Source organism: Mytilus edulis, chromosome 8 (assembly GCF_963676685.1).
Source record: "Mytilus edulis chromosome 8, xbMytEdul2.2, whole genome shotgun sequence".
Taxonomy (NCBI): Eukaryota; Metazoa; Mollusca; class Bivalvia; order Mytilida; family Mytilidae; genus Mytilus; species Mytilus edulis.
The window spans coordinates 56289187-56307829 of NC_092351.1; the positions used below are offsets into that span (position 1 = coordinate 56289187).

General features: G+C 31.6%; 1 long non-coding RNA gene across 1 annotated transcript; it reads left to right on the forward strand.

Moving 5' to 3' along the window:
• The first annotated feature begins 233 nt into the window (after positions 1-233).
• Positions 234-4531, forward strand: LOC139487053 (uncharacterized). Its single transcript, XR_011655726.1, has 5 exons — positions 234-414; positions 1642-1699; positions 2806-2984; positions 3830-3845; positions 4434-4531. It is a non-coding gene; the product is annotated as an uncharacterized lncRNA (long non-coding RNA).
• Positions 4532-18643: the final 14112 nt, after the last annotated feature.

An 18643-nucleotide genomic window follows, 5' to 3' on the forward strand; every position in this document is an offset into this window, starting at 1 on the left:
GGTTCCTACGCATTGTAAGTATTGGAAGTATAAATTCAGTCTGTGTGGTTGATCTCAACGGGAATGAGGACTAGTTTGCTTCCTGTGAAAACTCCCAAATCAACATTAACATAACGTTAAAAAAAATATAATACCTTTAAAATGCGCAACTTTAACTTCGATTATAAACCAAGCTACTCTAACGAAATAAAGTTATATCTGTATCTTATGTATATAATTATTACAGATAATGAATTTGTTAAAAAGGATTTGACGTACAGTGTTATCGCTCTGCGACCATATAAAGGACAATCCAACGACGAAATAAGTTTCCGAAAAGAAGATAAATTCAACGTCGTTGGTCAGGAATCTGAACGTTGGCTTGTTGGAGAAGTAAATGGTAATACCGGACTTTTTCCAGCTGAATTTGTCAAGGTAACACAAACCTGATACATGTATATCTTGTTTTAATAGGAATGCTAAATCTGCAAACTTATACAAATGAAAGGATAGTGTTACTATTGAGAAAACTGTTCTAGAAATGATTTAAGACCGCGAAATTATGTCGTATGGAGTCTTTCGTGTTTTAATCCTATAAATCCATTGCCAACATAAACAAATCAAGGTAAACAAGAATGTGTCCATAGTACACGGATGCCCCACTCGCACTATCATTTTCTATGTTCAGTGGACCGTGAAACTGGGGTAAAAATTATAATTTGGAATCATAATTCGAAAGATCATATCATAGGGAACATGTGTACTAAGTTTCAAGTTGATGTAACTTTAACTTCATCAAAAACTACCTTGACCAAAAACTTTAACCTGAACTTCGCACTATCATTTTCTATGTTCAGTGGACCATGAAATTGGGATCAAATTAAAATTAGAAAGATCATATCATGGGGAACATGTGTACTAAGTTTCAAGTTGATTGGACTTCAACTTCTTCAAAAACTACCTTGACCAAAAACTTTAACCTGAAGCGAACGGACGAACGGACGCACGGACGCACGGACGCACAGACGGACGGAGGCACAGACCAGAAAACATAATGCCCCTCTACTATCGTAGGTGGGGCATAAAAAACAACAAATGAGGTAATTGCATGATCATCTCATGGGGCAAGCCTGGATGAATCGATGGGTACTGCTTGCATCAGAGCTTTTTAAATAAGTGTTTCGTACGTGACATGTTTTGACACATGTATCTAGAAAATGACAAAATAAATATGTTATTGACATATCTTGAAAACCTGTTTAAAAATTTCATGTAAAGAAACACACATTGAAACAGTATCATCAAACAAATTATTGCTTCTTTTTAAAAAAGTTTTGCTCAGGTAACGAGTGACCTAGATCCTGTTACATTGCTATATACATCAGGTATGAACAAATTAGATTCTTAATTATTCTTATTATAAGCTACTACAAGTTGTTTTTAAAATCAACTATTAACATGATAGTCTAAACTTGTGTCTTATGAACCACATTTTATTCATTTTCTTATAACGTTTAATTATTATTCTGTCCTTTAATTAGTTTTGAGTGTCATTATATATTTATAAGTTAACGCATTTCTATCGTGTTATGGATGATATTGTACAGCACACAATTACATTAAAAAATTTTGGTAATAATTTTGAATTGATTATCCTTTTAGAAATGTCAGATAGTTTCATCAAAACCAATACGCAAGACCAAAAAACGGGACACAAAGGGTAAGTATTCATAGGAATTAGTTACTAAAAAAACATTTGTAGTTAGTTGATGGCAACATAAGCAATTTATTTTCTGTTGAAAATATTACAATAATTCACGTTTACTTTTCTACATTGGCTAGAGGTAAAGGGGGAAGGTTGAGATCTCATAAACATGTTTAACCCCGCCGCAATTTTGCGCCTGTCCCAAGTCAGGAGCCTCTGGCCTTTGTTAGTCTTGTATGATTTTTAATTTTTAATTTCAAGTGTATAATTCGGAGTTTAGTATGACGTACATTATCACTGAAGGACGCCTCCGGATGCGGGAATTTCTCGCTACACTGAAGACCCATTGGTGGCCTTCGGTTGTCTACTCTATGGTCGGGTTGTTGTCGCTTTGACACATTTCCCATTTCCTTTCTCAATTGTATCACATGCATTAAAGATTTTTTCGCTATGTAGCATACAATAGTGATTTTTATTCATACAATATTTACGCAGAATGTATTTTAATGTTCATTAGAAAGCTATGAAGGGTATGCGCATACCAACTGGTAGAAATATTGTTTGTTTTTTTTCACATGTTTCATCAGTCTTTCTAGTTATCAGGTACAATAAGAAGAAACTAAACACTTGAAAGTGTTGTTCCCACGCCCATGTTGTTGAAGGTTTATTAGTGCCTTCTTGATACGACCATTATCGACCCAAAACCATTCGTTTTCTTTAAAATAAACTAGATTATTTTCATACCCCATTAATGATTATATATGTGTTCTGGTTTGTGCGTCCATGCGTCTGGTCGTTCCTTCGTTCGTTCGTCGGTCTGTCCCGCTTCAGGTTAAAGTTTTTGGTCGAGGTAGTTTTTGATGGAGTTGAAGTCCAATCAATTTGAAACTTAGTATGTATGTTCCTTATAATATGATCTTATTAATTGTAATGCAAAATTAAGAGTTTTTACCCCATTTTCACGGTCCACTGAACATAGAATATGATAATGTGGATGGGTCAGTCGTGTACTAGGGACACATTCTTGTTTTGCATAAATGCATACATGATAATTATGTCAGATGTTGCTTCAAAGACTTTATATAAGGTATTAACCTACAATATTGTTTCTTTTTAAACAGCTAGTACAAAGCAGTCAACATATTGTGTCATAGCGACAAAATCATATAAAGCAAAAAGTTCCTTACAAATAAGTTTTCAAAAGGAAGATAAGTTTATCGTGGTTGGAGAAAAGTCAAGTGGGTGGCTCCTCGGAGAGATAAATGGCAAGAAAGGATTATTCCCATCGGAATATGTCAAGGTAAAATTAATTTTGGACTTGTTGTGATAATGTGTTTGCATGTAGATATAGTCTTTGAAAAACACTCAATTCAAAACATTTGAGTAAAATTTTCTTGATGTATTTATCATAAACATGGTAACGAATTTATTCTAAAAAAATGTTTCAATTTAGGAAAGAAACGAATACAAAACACAACAATTACTGTTACGTGTGTTACAGAACCATTTAATAATGAACAGTTGAATAAATGTACAACTTAAATTTATGCAAACCTATTTCCGTGAGCATCACGCTCCTAATCGATTAGTCAGAAAACAAATGTAAGGGTGAATAAGTTAGTGGTATTAACGTAAGCGATTGTTGGAACAGGATAGAATTTAATCTTACGTTTCCTGTCCTTTTTTGTTATAATATATACATGTACTTATTTTAAGATGTAACATTCGTTTAGTCGTTAGAAAAATCTCTTGAAGAAATAGTATTTGGGATGTTTGATCTGAGCGTCACTGGTGAGTCTTCTGTGGACGAAACACGCGTCTGGTGTATCAAATTATATTCTTAGTACATTTGATAACTATTATTGAATTCAGTTTTTGGAAAAAAAAATACAGTAAGACAAAGAATACGTAATGGATACTGAATCTCACTCGAGAACAAACTTAAAATGGTTAGGCAAACAAAAATGGCAATAAATTGAAAAGCAGTATACATGGTATACGAAACACAAAACAGAAAACATAGAACTGGTCAACCTTTTTTCTACCAAAACTGGAAAATACGTGAAATGCATTATAATATGTGGCAGCCATTTAGAAATGAATATATTTCTTGAAAACCATTAAAACCCCTTTCTTGTATTTCAGGCTGTGAAACATTTAGGTACGTATTGTTCTTATATGAACGTCTCGTTTGTATGAGTAAAGTTTTAAAAAGAGAGAGATATCCTTTACACTTTGTTCATTTTTTACGTGAGTTCTTATAGTTTGGTTGTACAGTCGCTCAAGTTATATTACCTTAGCTGGAATTTTTGCTCAATGCTCGGTAACTTTTTAATTATTTGGCTTTTTAACTTTTTATTCTAAACGTTCCTAATAAGTATTATGTAGACGAAATGTAAGTCTTGCGTATCAAATATAAGGCCTGGTACCTTTGATAACTAATTTAATGTTATGCAAGTTGTGATTATCATAATTGGTATTCCTGCATCGATGAACAGACGATAGCGTTCATAACATGTTCCATTACTGTGAACAAAATTACGCGTGAAACAGAGGAAAGCTACATTTAATAACTTAAAGAATGTTTAGTTATCCATTCTTATTTATCAAAGGGTCTATATGAATATAGACTAACTATATCCTGTGTAATGGTATCCTTTTGTCACTTTATAATACCAAAAGTTAATTATGATAGTGTGTTCTATTAAATATCAACCGATTTCTACACGTACCCTGTATTGTTTTCCAGGTGTGCATACCCCTGTCTAGACAAAAGCATATTTTTGAAGTGGACGTTATCAGAATGTCGGTGCACAGAGAATGTTATTTAATGCAATATGTAGATATACTTTTTGATGCGTTTTGTTATTTGATTTTGCCATGTGATTATGGACTTTCCCTATTGATCTTCCTCTAAGTTCAGTATTTTTGTGATTTTACTTTTTTTTGTAGTTATTTATGACATATGATCATGTCTTTTATTGTTATTGGACATATAATACTGTTTTCTATTTAATTTACCTATGATCTCTAATACGTGTTCACTTGTGTTTTACTTTTATTTTATACATAACCAATTTCTCTTTATGCATATCACTTGTTAACATGTCATGGTATGTTTTTGATTAATATTAGTAAGAACTGCATCCATCTATAATTAGTCCTGTTAATTAACTGAGAAATAAAAAAAATCGAAGGAAATTTAGCAAATGCTTGTTTTTTCGACATTTATGAAGATACAAATAACAGATAAGCCAGTGTCTATATTTAAGGAGGCTCGCGAGTACAAAAATTCAGCAAAAACTTAAACATTTGTTTTTTTTCATTACAAATTTTATTTATTACACTTATATTTTTGTCTATTAGTTATTACTTTATAATATGGTACAAAAATCACCCAGACAAATCGATTTGGTTTGGCCACAGGTGACTTTAAGAATGTTTATATCAGTGCAAAAGCTCCAAATTATCTCCCTTTGGTGCAAAAATGTAATTTTTTAACTCATTGGTGACCTATATTTATTATTATTGTTTTCAAACAAGCTTAAAATAAACTAAATAATTGTAAAGTTTAGGCGATTTCTGTAATTAAGTGTTTTTTTTTATTTCGATATTACCAATATCGCTCCTATTCTCCTGATTAGTTCAACAGAAAAAAAGGACATTACTAAAACTGTATGCTTCTTTCGGAGGCAGATTGTGAGCTTAAATGAACGGTGACCCCATATTTTTATTTTATATTTCTATTAGGTATAAGATGAAGTTTAATCATAGAAAAAAATAGCAAAATCCTATATAAGAAAAACAAGTTGATTTAGACCCGGGAGCCCCCTGAACTGAAGTAACAAGTAAGATCTTTCATATTTTCATAAAAAAAAAGAAGCTATTTGTTAAATATTCAAACTGCAAAAACAGCCTTTTTAATCGTTGAACGCACTTTTATGATGTCAACAAACACAGACGCTCATTCTGAAAATAAATGTGACGGATATTGATTTACAACTAGCAAAATGTAAAAAAAAATATTGATATTGCTATAGAAAAACATGACCCAATTAAAAGTCCGTTCAACTCAATTAAATTGTTTTTTTTTTAATTAAAAGTAGCTAGCTGGAAGATAGAATGTCTTAAATTTGTAAACTGAGACCTGAGTTATTAATATTCTAATACAATGAAAGTTCAATATTCATAAAATCTGTCTCCTTGAATGTATCAACATAAAAGGAAACAAATAGTTTGGATCTCGTCTGTGCGCTGCTTTCCCTTTTCCAGTCAAACCTAAACATGAGGGTTAGCTTGAGAACCAGAAGCAGTTGACTTTTTAAGAGAGGTTACAATTCAAATGAGAATAAAAATGAGAGAGTATAATAAAGGCTGGATAACGCGAATGTACCTTGCCAAAATCTGGTCTATTGAAAAACTCATCATAGATACAAGAATTGGAACTTTGTACGTCAGACGAGCATTTTGTCTACAAAAGACTCAACTGAATCGAATATATTTTCAGTAGTTTGTACGAATTTGATTAAAGTCATATGAAACCTCAAACTAAAAAAAATATACATATGCTTTATATAACTAAATGGATAGTTTTCATTATTTAACTTATCTACATATACTTTTTTTTCTGAAGAAAATTCTTTTATTTGTCCACATTTAGAAGGAGTTTACTCTTTTTAATTGCTTGCTTCCAGGAAGCAGTTCGTCGACATTTTTTCCGTATGCATAGTGACCTTAGCCTGACCCTCCTCGTAAAATTCCGGTGATTGCAGTACGCATTTAATCTGTCTTTAAAATAAACAATTATCTAATGGTACATGTTGAACACGTGCTCAATACCCATGCTTTTTATTGATTGTTTACTTTAAGGTGAGAATCGGTAAAATTCGGCTTCAAAACACGGCATTTAATAAGCTGCCATATTGGTTAAAACTTAACAGACAGAGAGAAAAAAAATGACGATTATACGCTATATTTGCGTGAAAAATTATAAAATCGTGCAACAGAAGACTTAGTTTTTGAAATATAAATTTATTGGTTCAAGAATTGGATAAACATTATTTTTCATCAGTCACTTGATTGTCAACGTATTTGTTACGTTTGGTGTAATTGTTTTAAACAATCTATCGTCATTTTTATATCAATCATTTTTTCCCGTAATAAAGATGATGTTCTCTCATTGAATAATTCATAATTTGGTGACTATGTTGAACGCACTATCCCATCGAACTAGAGATAAAGAATACAACAGATACAGTAATTGTGTTTTTTTCACGACTTCCATCTATCAATTAACAATAAGGGTCGGTGAAAAGAGATGATTCCAAATTATGAAATTTCCATTTATTTTTAGGAACATTCCAGCAGCGTCTGTATACGGAGTATATATCCTAATTGCAAAAAAAATAGATTTATTTCCTAAATTTGGTATGATAATGAATCATAAATTCAATTTCAGCATGTATGAGTTAAATGTTCCTAAAGATTATAAAACATTTGTCGCAGGTTTCTGATAAATTAAAAGCAAATCATCGAGAGAGGCTAATTGCTCCGTACGTCATTTAAAGTTACAACTCAATTGTTTTTTTTTTTTTTTAAATTCCTATATAGACTATGTAAAAATGATATTCACTTGCTAACATTATTCAATACTTGTTCACTAAATAATAAAACAATTATATATGCTTAACTAATGTTATCTAATATCAATGTTAATTTTGCGGTTTAAGGTTACAAAACATCCACAAATGATGACAGATTTTTAAAGATATACAAATCATTTGTAAAGGATAATAACTACAGGCTCTAAAGAGTCTGTGTTGCCCACCTTGGTCTATGTGCACATTAAACAAAGGACACAGATGGATTCATGAAAACATTGTGTTATGGTGATGTGTTTGTAGATCTTACGTACTGAAAATTCTTGCTACTTACAATTATCTTTATCTATAATGAACTTGACTCAGTGGTTTCAGTGGGAAATATTTTGTAAAAATATACAAAATTGATGAAAATTGTAAAAGAATTTACTATAAGGACAATAACTCCTTAAGGGGTCAATTAATTGACCATGTTGTTCATGTTGACTTATTTTTAGGTCTTACTTTGCTGTACATTATTGCTGTTTACCCTTTATCAAAAGCTGCAAAGTTTTCTTAAAATTTTCAATTCAGGGGTAGCAACACAAAAACGGGTTTCCTGAATGGTCTGAAAATTTCTGGACCTAAACTGACAAAGCCAGGGCAATAAAAGAAAAACACAAACAGACAACAATACCACATACAACATAGACAACTACAGAATACGCAACACGAACCCCATAAAAAAACAAGGGGTGATCTCAGGTGCTCCGGAAGGGTAAGCAGATCCTGCTCCACATGTGTTATCCGTCGTGTTACTTATATCAAATCCTGAAAATAGTCTAATTTGGTAGGTCACATTCATGAAAGGAAAAAAGGGAATTGAAGTTACGACGTAAGGAACATATCCGATATCATTTGTGAAACGGTTATTCCATTACGATCAACCAACTCGTGATGGCGTCCGTACAATTAACGAAGGGATGATTTCAACTCCACAAATTGGAACCCTTGGTTTAATAGCATCCTTGTGAGTAACAACTTAAGGATTACAGATATCCTCAAATATCTATTTCTGGAGATACAAAAATCTGACGATGGTTGTTCTCATTTTTGCCCCTGGTATCAATAATTAAAAGGTTTTGAACGTTTGAAAACTAATCGTAGGTTATTTTAAGATAAAACCTTGCTTTATTATTGAGTAGATATGATATCAATAAGTAATCTATAAGGAAAAAGACGTTATCAAATTCGGAAATTTAAACTTTTCTGCTTTCACTTTCGTGTAGAAAGAAGAAGAAACTGAGGTAAAGTGCCTTATTTAATTTTTTCAACTATCTATTTATTTATTTGTATGCCACAGTTCAAAATCGGGTGCTTTATTGCATTCATATTTTCCTTTATTTGTCCAGTCATTATTTTGTCTGTTCCATTACAATTTCTTTCACACTTTTATAAGGGATCTTCTGAAACTGAATAATATCGTATGTTGTCATCTGCCTGAGGTATTGCGATATATTATGTGGATACTTTTGTTAGCCTCAGACAATAGCAAACAGTGGTTGTCTTTGTTTATGTTTTACATATTTGTTTCCCGTTCATTTTTTTTTTATATTCATGAGGCTGTTAGTTTTCTCGTTTAAATCGTTTTACATTGTAATGTCTGGGCCTTTTAAAGCTGACAATGCGGTATGGGCGTTGCTCATCGTTGAAGGCCGTATAAATCTATAGTTGTTAATTTCTGTGTCATGTTGGTCTCTTGTGGAGAGTTGTCTCTATGGCAATCATAACACATCTTTTTTTATATTAAATTTTTCTTAATTAGTGAAATTTCGAGTTTCTCAATACATTGTATGTATATTAGATCAGCAGCTGCTGTAGATGGTTATGAAAAAAAGCTTCCAGGTTTATATACTTTTTTAAACCAGACGGATCTTTCGCTTATTTTTGTAATTAAAAGAGTTAAAAGGTCAAATACATAACGAAATTGAAAAAGTTTTGCATATCCAACATGCCGAAAGATTTAATAACTACAACTTATATTAACTATTACTTGGGTGAAAACATCTTAACTATTTCGAACAATTTTTACACTTTTTGGATATCTCTTTCAACAATTTAATAAGAACAGATATTGGGTAATCTTCCAACATTTATATAAATGTCATTTTGGATCGACTGCGTAAACACTTCTCTGAGGAGCTCTTTATCATTTGTTTATTTTGACTAAGTTTAATTTATATATGGTCAACAGCTTAACACTGGTGATTTGTAAAAAACAAATACACGTGTTGCCAAGTAATCTTGATAGCTACATTTTCTAAAAATCGATTGCATTTTATCTCTACAATAAATACGTTAACTTTAATATTACATTAACCTTAAACCTTATTTGATGTCTGCCTATTGAATATTGAATTTGTCAACGTTATCTATTATCATTGTAGATTTTGTAATTCAAAGTTCCAAAATATCTGAAAATAAACATCAATTTTAAGAGATAGAAAAATCAGACGACGGTTGTTTCATTTCGGTTGGCATGAACTGGGTGCATGTAGGCATGAGCTGGGTGCATGTACATGTTGGGATATATTTACTTTTTTTATTCACAATTAAAACTTTCCCAAAGTAGTAAAACACAAAATGTAAACACGGTAAAAAAAATACCTCAGTACTTAATCAAAATAAAGTATGCAAACAATACAAATAAGACATTTATAATTCAAAGTTTATGGTTGACTTAACTCAAATATACGCATTCATAAACAATAACTTCTTCAAAATAATGAATACAAACATAATGTGCCATACGTCTGTGAGATCGCCAATAGAAGCACGTCTTAATATGAACAAGCTGCTTTCGCAATCGTTAAGAAAGACCAAGAGACTGAGGTTACTTGCCATAATTATGTCTTGTTATATTTGTTTAAGTATCTTTTTATTCATTTCTGTACCCATTCAAAAACCAGGGTGCTATATCGCATTCACTTTCTCATTTATCCATCCATTATTTCGTTTGTCTATTCCTCTGTTCGTCCAATACTATCTAAAGTAAACTTTTCTTATTGAATTGCTGAACTGAATGACGTCGTATGTAGTTTATGTGGTATGATTGCATTTTTGCACCTGTCCCAAGTCAGGAGCCTCTGGCCTTTGTTAGTCTTGTATTATTTTTAATTTTAGTTTCTTGTGTACAATTTGGAGTTTAATATGGCGTTCATTATCACTGAACTAGTATATATTTGTTTAGGGGCCAGCTGAAGGACGCCTCCGGGTGCGGGAATTTCTCGCTACATTGAAGACCTGTTGGTGACCTTCTGCTGTTGTTTTTTCTATGGTCGGGTTGTTGTCTCTTTGACACATTCCCAATTTTCATTCTCAATTTTATATTGCCTTGTGGTATTGAATTTTACAATGGTGAGACTTTTTACGATTCTAAGGCAAGTAAAAAAACATTGGTCTTCTTTCTTAACGGTGTTTTTAGTTTCTCAATACTTAAAAGAAAACCATTATAGTTCCGGCACACTTATCTTTAATACAAAGGAGTAGGTCCGGTAAGGGCCGATTTTGGCCTCAAATTTCAGGTTTATCTAACGAAAGATTTCGGACACTTTTTAAACACTTAAGTGTCTATTTCAATTGATTCAATTAGTTCTTGTGAAAGATTTTAACTGATTAAGTCATTAAAAGCGCTCCGATTCAAGCTTTAATATGAAAAATCTATCAAATATGCCAAAAACGTCACTTTTCAGATTATTTTTTTTGTCAAAAATGAAAGTGGCCGCATCCGTGTTCATCCTAAAACTTTATATATGTTATGTTTTATCGTCAATACAACTTACATTATAATATTATGAATGAACACGAATGCGGCTACTTTCATTTAAAACGGAAACCGTCTAAAATGTAAGTAAAATGCTAAAATTGTGAAGATTTCAGTAATTAAGCATGACTTAATGATGCTAGTACCGAATATATGTGCATTGTATTGTCAAAAAGAGCCCATATTTATGTAGCAGAAGCATTCTACTTTCCCGTAATTAGCCAAAAGATTACATTTTCACAATTTTGTAAAACTGCTTTATTTTGGGGCCAAAAAGGGGTCTTACTGAACCTACTCCTTTTTGAAACTTTCATATTTGATCAGCAGCTAATCAGTTGTGAAATATGTTCTATTAACATTATTAAATTAATCCTGACTGTAGACTAAAGAGCAAGCGCATATATGTCCTAAGAATATCCCAACGGCTGTTGTTATTTTGAAAAACGGTTGATGCATGTCTTTCTTTTTATGTTTTGAAATAAATATGAAACTTTATTGATTATTTTAATTTATGTTTTTAACATGTAAAACAAGGTTAAATAAACAAAATGTAGAATAATTCCTCATCATGACTGTTTTTTCAACAATTAAATAATTATAAACGTTTTATCAATAACCGTAGCATGATTAAAAACTTGTTTTATGATTGACTTGACATGAGATCGATAAGATAACCTATAAAGAAAGAAACGTTATCAAATTCGGAAATTTTAACTATTTTACTTTCGCTTTCGTTAAGAGAGAACAACAGACTGAGGTATTATTCTTAATTTTAGCTTGTCTTTCATTTTTCAAACAGCATGTATGTATTATTGTTATGCCTCCTCTAGAACCAGGTGCTATATTGCATCACCTGCTCCGTTTTTCAGCTCATTATTTTTTTCCCTTTCTTTCGTTCGCCCAGCAACCATTTCAGAAACACTCTTATGAGGGAACAAATATACTAAATGAGTTGTCATGTGGTCAGTAGCCTAGAAGGTAAGGAGTATATCAATGTAGACAATTATGCTATCCTCAGACAAGTACATGAACATTGTTCTTCTTGGTAATCGATAGTTCTTGTTCTCACTTCATTAAATTGAATTAACTAAAAAAAAACTTGCCACACCTTTCTTCAATAATTAACTGATCAGCAGCATGACGTACAGTAATCAAAAACCCCAAACAAATATAATACTATATATGAGCCAGTCTGTGATAAAACCATGCAAAATGGTCCAAATCCAAAATATTCCAATCAGGCTGATATTTTGTATTTTAGATACCTTATGTGTAATAACTATTTGTGCAAAATATTTTGAAAAAATATTCAGCCATTATTTGTGTATGCCGAACATTCGAAAATTATCCATTTCTGTACTGACAAATGGCCATTTTAAGCCTATTTTAGGGTATTTTGACCTGATTTTTTTTTGTTTTATAGAAAAAAATTAGCTTAATGATAACATATATCTTAACAAACAACTTGAAATGAAAGGAAATTGTGACAATTCAAAAAGTTGTGAGATTTCTCAATACCTCTACTGACAGATTGAAATTGCATGGTTTTGAAAAAGTGCCGATTCAGCAAAATTTGTATATTTTTAAAGGCTTGAATCTTGTAAGATCATGTTTTATTTTCAATAAAATGTTATTTTTCATGAAGCTTATATATTCATCTACAAAATTCTAGAAAATGGTGCTCGGCAAATGATACTTTATTACGATAAAATAATAATTAAAGATAGGCGTGATGGCCATTTTGCCGATTTTTTAATTTTTTTATCTGTTTCAATAGAAACTTTTCAAAAGTATGTGATAGTCAAAATATAAGAAAAAAAATGACTGAACTAATGTTAACGGGTTATATTAATCGAATAAACCAAGTTCAACTAAGTTTAAATTAGAAAATATACTAAAGGAGTAAACCTGGGGAGACCGCTTTTTTGCATTTTTTGCCCCTAAACTGAGTATTTTTACAATATGTTTAAAATATTAACCTATTCAAAAGAAAATAACTTTAGTAACTTAAAAATGGGCTGTTTTATTTACAATACTATGCACACTCATCAGGTAATATCACAATGAGTTCTTCACAAATTTAGCATTTTATAATAGTCTAGTTTTTAGACGCTTTTTCAAAGTGGCCACAATTGAGTTCAGTCTTAAATTTTTAAAACATGTTGTATTTGATAATGAATCATAAATTTGAAAGCCTTGTACATTCATGTAATTTATTTCCAGAAAAGAGGAAGATTTAATAGTTTTGTGAATTTCATAGAATTGTGCCTCTTACCTAGAAACGCGCTATATTTTCTATAGTATGATACAGCTTTATGCCAAATATAAAGAGACTACTCCTAGAAGTTCCTGATAAAACTGCAACTGAAATTTTGTGACGCTGACATGAACCAGTTAGTTATCCCTATGTCAATTTTGGGAGAACAGTGGACATAACAGTAATGTTAAGTTTCCTCCTAGAATGTAATCTCTAGCAATTTGAGGCTTTGGAATAAGACATGTAAATTATAGTTGGCCTATTACTACCAGCTGAGACAAACACAAATAATTCAAATTGCAATAAAATTTATTTCATAACCACATGTAATAACCAGATACTCCGCAGGGCGCAGCTTTATACGACCGCAGAGATTGAACCCTGAACATTTGGGGCAAGTATGGACAGAACATTTAAGCTTGATAAAGCTCTGCATTTGGTTTGGGATTAAATAGTTGACATAACACAATGAGTGTGGTCTAAGAACTTAAACTTAAAAAAATTTAATTTAACATTTACCTATTATGGTCCAATATCCAAAATCTAAATGCATGGTTATATTCAGCATATCATAGAACCCCAAGAATTCAATTTTTTGCTGAAATCAAATAATTTTCAATTTCAGACCCTTAAGACCTCAATTTGGACCAATTTGATAACCGTTCCCAAATATTAAAAAACTAAATACATGGTTAGATTCAGCATATTGAAGAACCCCATATATTCAATTTTGTTGAAATCAAACAAAATTTAATTTTGGACCCCGATTTGGACCAACTTGAAAACTGGGCCCATAATAAAAAATCTTAGTACATTTTTAGATTCAGCATATCAAAGAACCCCAAGAATTAAATTTTTGTTAAAATCAAACTAAGTTTAATTTTGGACCCTTTGGACCTTGATGTAAACCAATTTGAAAACAGGACCAAAAATTAAGAATCTAAAGTCACTGTTAGATTTGGCATATCAAAGAACCCCAATAATTCATTTTTTTATGAAAGCAAACAGTTTAATTTTGGACCCTTTTTGGCCCTAATTCCTAAACTGCTGGGACCAAAACTCCCAAAATCAATCCCAACTTTTCTTTTATGGTCATAAACCTTGTATTTAAATTTCATAGATTTCTATTTACTTATACTAAAGTTATAGTGCGAAATTAAATGTCTTTGGATGACGACGACTATGACAACGACAACGTCATACCAATATAGGACCATTTTTTTTCAATTTTTGCGGTTATATAATTACAACTATACACAGATAAATGGTTATACTGTTGAGCAGACATACAATCACCCTACCACGTCCACTTGTATTTTTGTCCATCGGAGTTAAGCCATTTTCAACTGATTTTTATAGTTTGTTCTTGTGATTTACTGTTATTCCACTGTCCCTGGTTAGGGGGAGGGTTTGGATCCCGCTTACATGTTTAACCCCGCCACATTATTTATGTACGTGCCTGTCCCAAGTCAGGAGCCTGTAATTCAGTGGAAGTCGTTTGTTTATGTGTAACATATTTGTTTTTCGTTCATTTTTTATATACTTAAGGCCGTTAGTTTTCTCATTTGAATTGTTTTACATTGTCTTATCGGGGCCTTTTATAGCTGACTATGCGGTATGGGCTTTTCTCATTGTTGAAGGCCGTACAGTAACCTATAGTTGTTAATGTCTTTGTCATTTTGGTCTCTTAATTGTAGACAGTTGTCTCATTGGCAATCATACCACATCATCTTTTTTATATTGTCATTAAAATGGTAAGATTTTACTGTTCATATACATGTAATATTATTGTGGTCTACCGTAAAGAAAAACGTGCAAAATGGTCTAAATACAAGTTTTTAGTCATGAATGATTAGCAAAAAAGAGTAAAAGTATGATAAATCTAAAAAAAAGTTTCACATAATAAAGTCATCAATATCTATTTTAACTAAATATTAAACAATTTTGCAGCATCAGAGTTGAATATTTTTTGATAAAAACAAGCATTATGCGAGTAATACATGGCAATACATAGTTCCCAACCCGTTACAAATTCATTGTAATGGAACAAAAATTTGACCTATAATTTGTCATAATGTAAACTACATAAAAATATCGAGACAAAATATTCCAGCAAAACGTAAAAACTTGTTGAATTCTGACTATCTCAGTGAATTTTCTATGTCCAAAGACAACAACTCTGCACACAGTTATCAGACTGGAACAAAATTGAATCACTAAATACCAAAGAAAAGAAAAAACATTCAAAATGTCATTTTGTCTTGAAAAAAATGAGTTATTTCCGTTTGAACAGAAGTCTTCTAATGAATAAGTATTTCATCAAAAATTTAATTCTAGAGAAAGAGCTTCAACTGAACAAAGAGAAAAGCTTAAAGCGTGAATAATGAACTTGACCTGAGTGTAACTTGTCATGATAAATCAAATCAGTTTTGAGGAAGGGGATTTGATAGAGATTAGTAGAGGATTCTATTCTCACTGGGCAGTTTACTCGGGTAAGTAACGATGATTTTAAATTGTAATTTTCAGTCCTTTTAAAATACATGTATAATAAAACGATATATAGTATTCTTTTTTTCTGAGTAAACTTACTTAAGCCTTTATAGGAAACATCAAGAATAAATTCAAGTAAAATATATATTTTTTTGTACACGGCTAATGAAACACTTGTAAAAAAGGCTGAATGCATTTGATATATTCGGTATTCATACATCCCGCCATAGTATAATGATGCTATGGTCAATCTATGTATTATTGTTTTAATTTTGCTTAATATATACTTTATCTATCGAGTGCCAAAATGCATTTTCGTTTTTCTTTGTTGAAATAGTTAAAACAAGGGGGGTGATTTTAAAAGATTAAAACTATATTGACTAATGAACCCCTTATTTTACAATTATATATTATGCTTGTTTGTTTTACTCAAGCATTGATGTTAATATAATGAAATTATATGCGAATGCAATACAAGGAAGAGGTTTAGCACAGTATAAATTTAAAACCAAGCTCAATCCACCATTTTCCATCTAAAGAAATGCCTCTTTCACAACAGGAATATGATACTAGTAGATGTTTTTCATTCGTTTGATAAGTGTTTGCCTTTTGGTACAGGTCTTTTCGATTTGAATTTTCTTTGGAGATGGAGTTTTTTTTCAAATGTCTATTACTGGTACAAAGTTCATATTAGATTGTGAACCAACAATTACACCACGTGTATTATTTATAGATGCCTGTTTCAAAGTTCTCTATTAGATTTTTCTTTTTTTCACCATTGAATAGGTACAATATTAGTAAAAGATCAGTAAATAACCTCATCAGAGGTACCAGGACTAAATTTTGTATATACACCAGACGCGCGTTTCGTCAACAAAAGACTCAGTGACGCTCAAATCAAAAAAAATTAAAACGGCCAAATAAAGTACGAAGTTGAAGAGCATTGAGGACAAAAATTCCTAAAAATTTTGCCAAATATAGCTAAGGTAATCTATGCCTGAGGTAGAAAAGCCTTAGCATTTCAAAAAATTCAACATTTGGTAAACAGTTAATTTATAAATATAACCATTTCATTGATAAATTAGGTGCATTACGTTTGCGCGCATTACCATTACATTTGCGCGCAAAAATCATTACGTTTGCGCGCAGCTTTTGCTTACATTTGCGCGCATTTTTTTGACAGGTGAACTCAGGTATACAGGTCATAATACTTTATTATTTATTAATTTGTTCAATTATTTACAAGTATCAGTACCCCTTCCGTTAGTCTAAGTCTCCTAAGGTACATTTTGAAAGAATTCAATCAATAATATTTTAGGGAAAATACAGGTCATAATACTTATTTATTTATCAATTTGTTCAATTATTTATAATTATCAGTACCCCTTCAGTTAGTCTAAGTCTCTTCTTAGGCAGGGAAAAAATTCATGTCAGCACAAACAGTGCTAACTACTAGGCTTGTGATACCCTCGAGGAAATTAATCTCCACCAGCAGTGGCATCGACCAAGTGGTTGTAAATAAACTCATCATAGATACCAGGACAAAATTTTGTATATACGCCAGACGCGCGTTTCGTCTACATAACGAAGAAAAATATACCGCGCTGAAGTACGTCCATTATTCATAGTTCATTATTCATTATTCAATAACGAATAATGAAATAGTTCACTATTCACTATTCAATATTAAAAAATGAATAATGAATAATGAAATAGTTTATGTTTCATTATTCAAATTGAAGCGGTGAATAGTGAAATAAATATAAAAAAAATTGACTGTTGACACTAAAGCTATATTTTGATTCGCAATGACCATAAGAGGTTTTACGGAGGACCTAAATGCCACAACATGCGTAAAAATGAGGAAATATAAAAAAAGATGTGGTATGATTGCCAATGAAACAACTATCCACAAAAGACCAAAATGACACAGACCAACTATAGGTCACCGTACGGCCTTCAACAATGAGCAAAGCCCATACCACATAGTCAGCTATAAAAGGCCCCAATAGGACAATGTAAAACAATTCAAACAAGAAACCTAACGGCCTTATTTATGTAAAAAAAAAATGAACGAAAAACAAATATGTAACACATAAACAACATAAACAAACTACAACCACTAAGTTACAAGCTCTTGACTTGGGACAGACACATACATAAATAATGTGGCGGGGTTAAACATGTTAGCCAATTATGAATAATGAAATGGATATTTTGAATAATGGCATGGACTGGCAGGACCCTTCAGCCTCTAATTACAGATATATATTATACATCGATCGAAAGCTTATTAAGAGAAGAACAAAAGGTATATAGTCAATATGTTCCGCAACGCATATTAGAGGAATAACAAAGGACTTAAATATCGAAATACGCCTGAACATTGAGAAATAGCCAATTTTGAATAATGAAATGGATATTTTGAATAATGGAATAGACTGTCAGGACCTTTCAGCCCCTAATTTCAGATATATATTTTACCTCGATCGAAAGCTTATTAAGAGAGGAACAAAAGGTATACAGTCAATATGTTCCGCAACGGATATTACAGGAGAAACGAAGGACTTAAATATCGAATTAATATTACGCGTGAACATTGAGAAATAGCCAATTTTGAATAATGAAATGGATATTTTGAATAATGGAATGGACTGCTGCGACCCTTTAATCCCTAATTATAGATAAACCTTATACCTCATTCGAAAGCTGATTACAAGAGGAACAAAATGTATATAGTCAACATGTTCTGCAACGAATATTAGAAGTCCTAAAGGCCAAAATACGCGTGAAAATTAAGAAATAGCCAA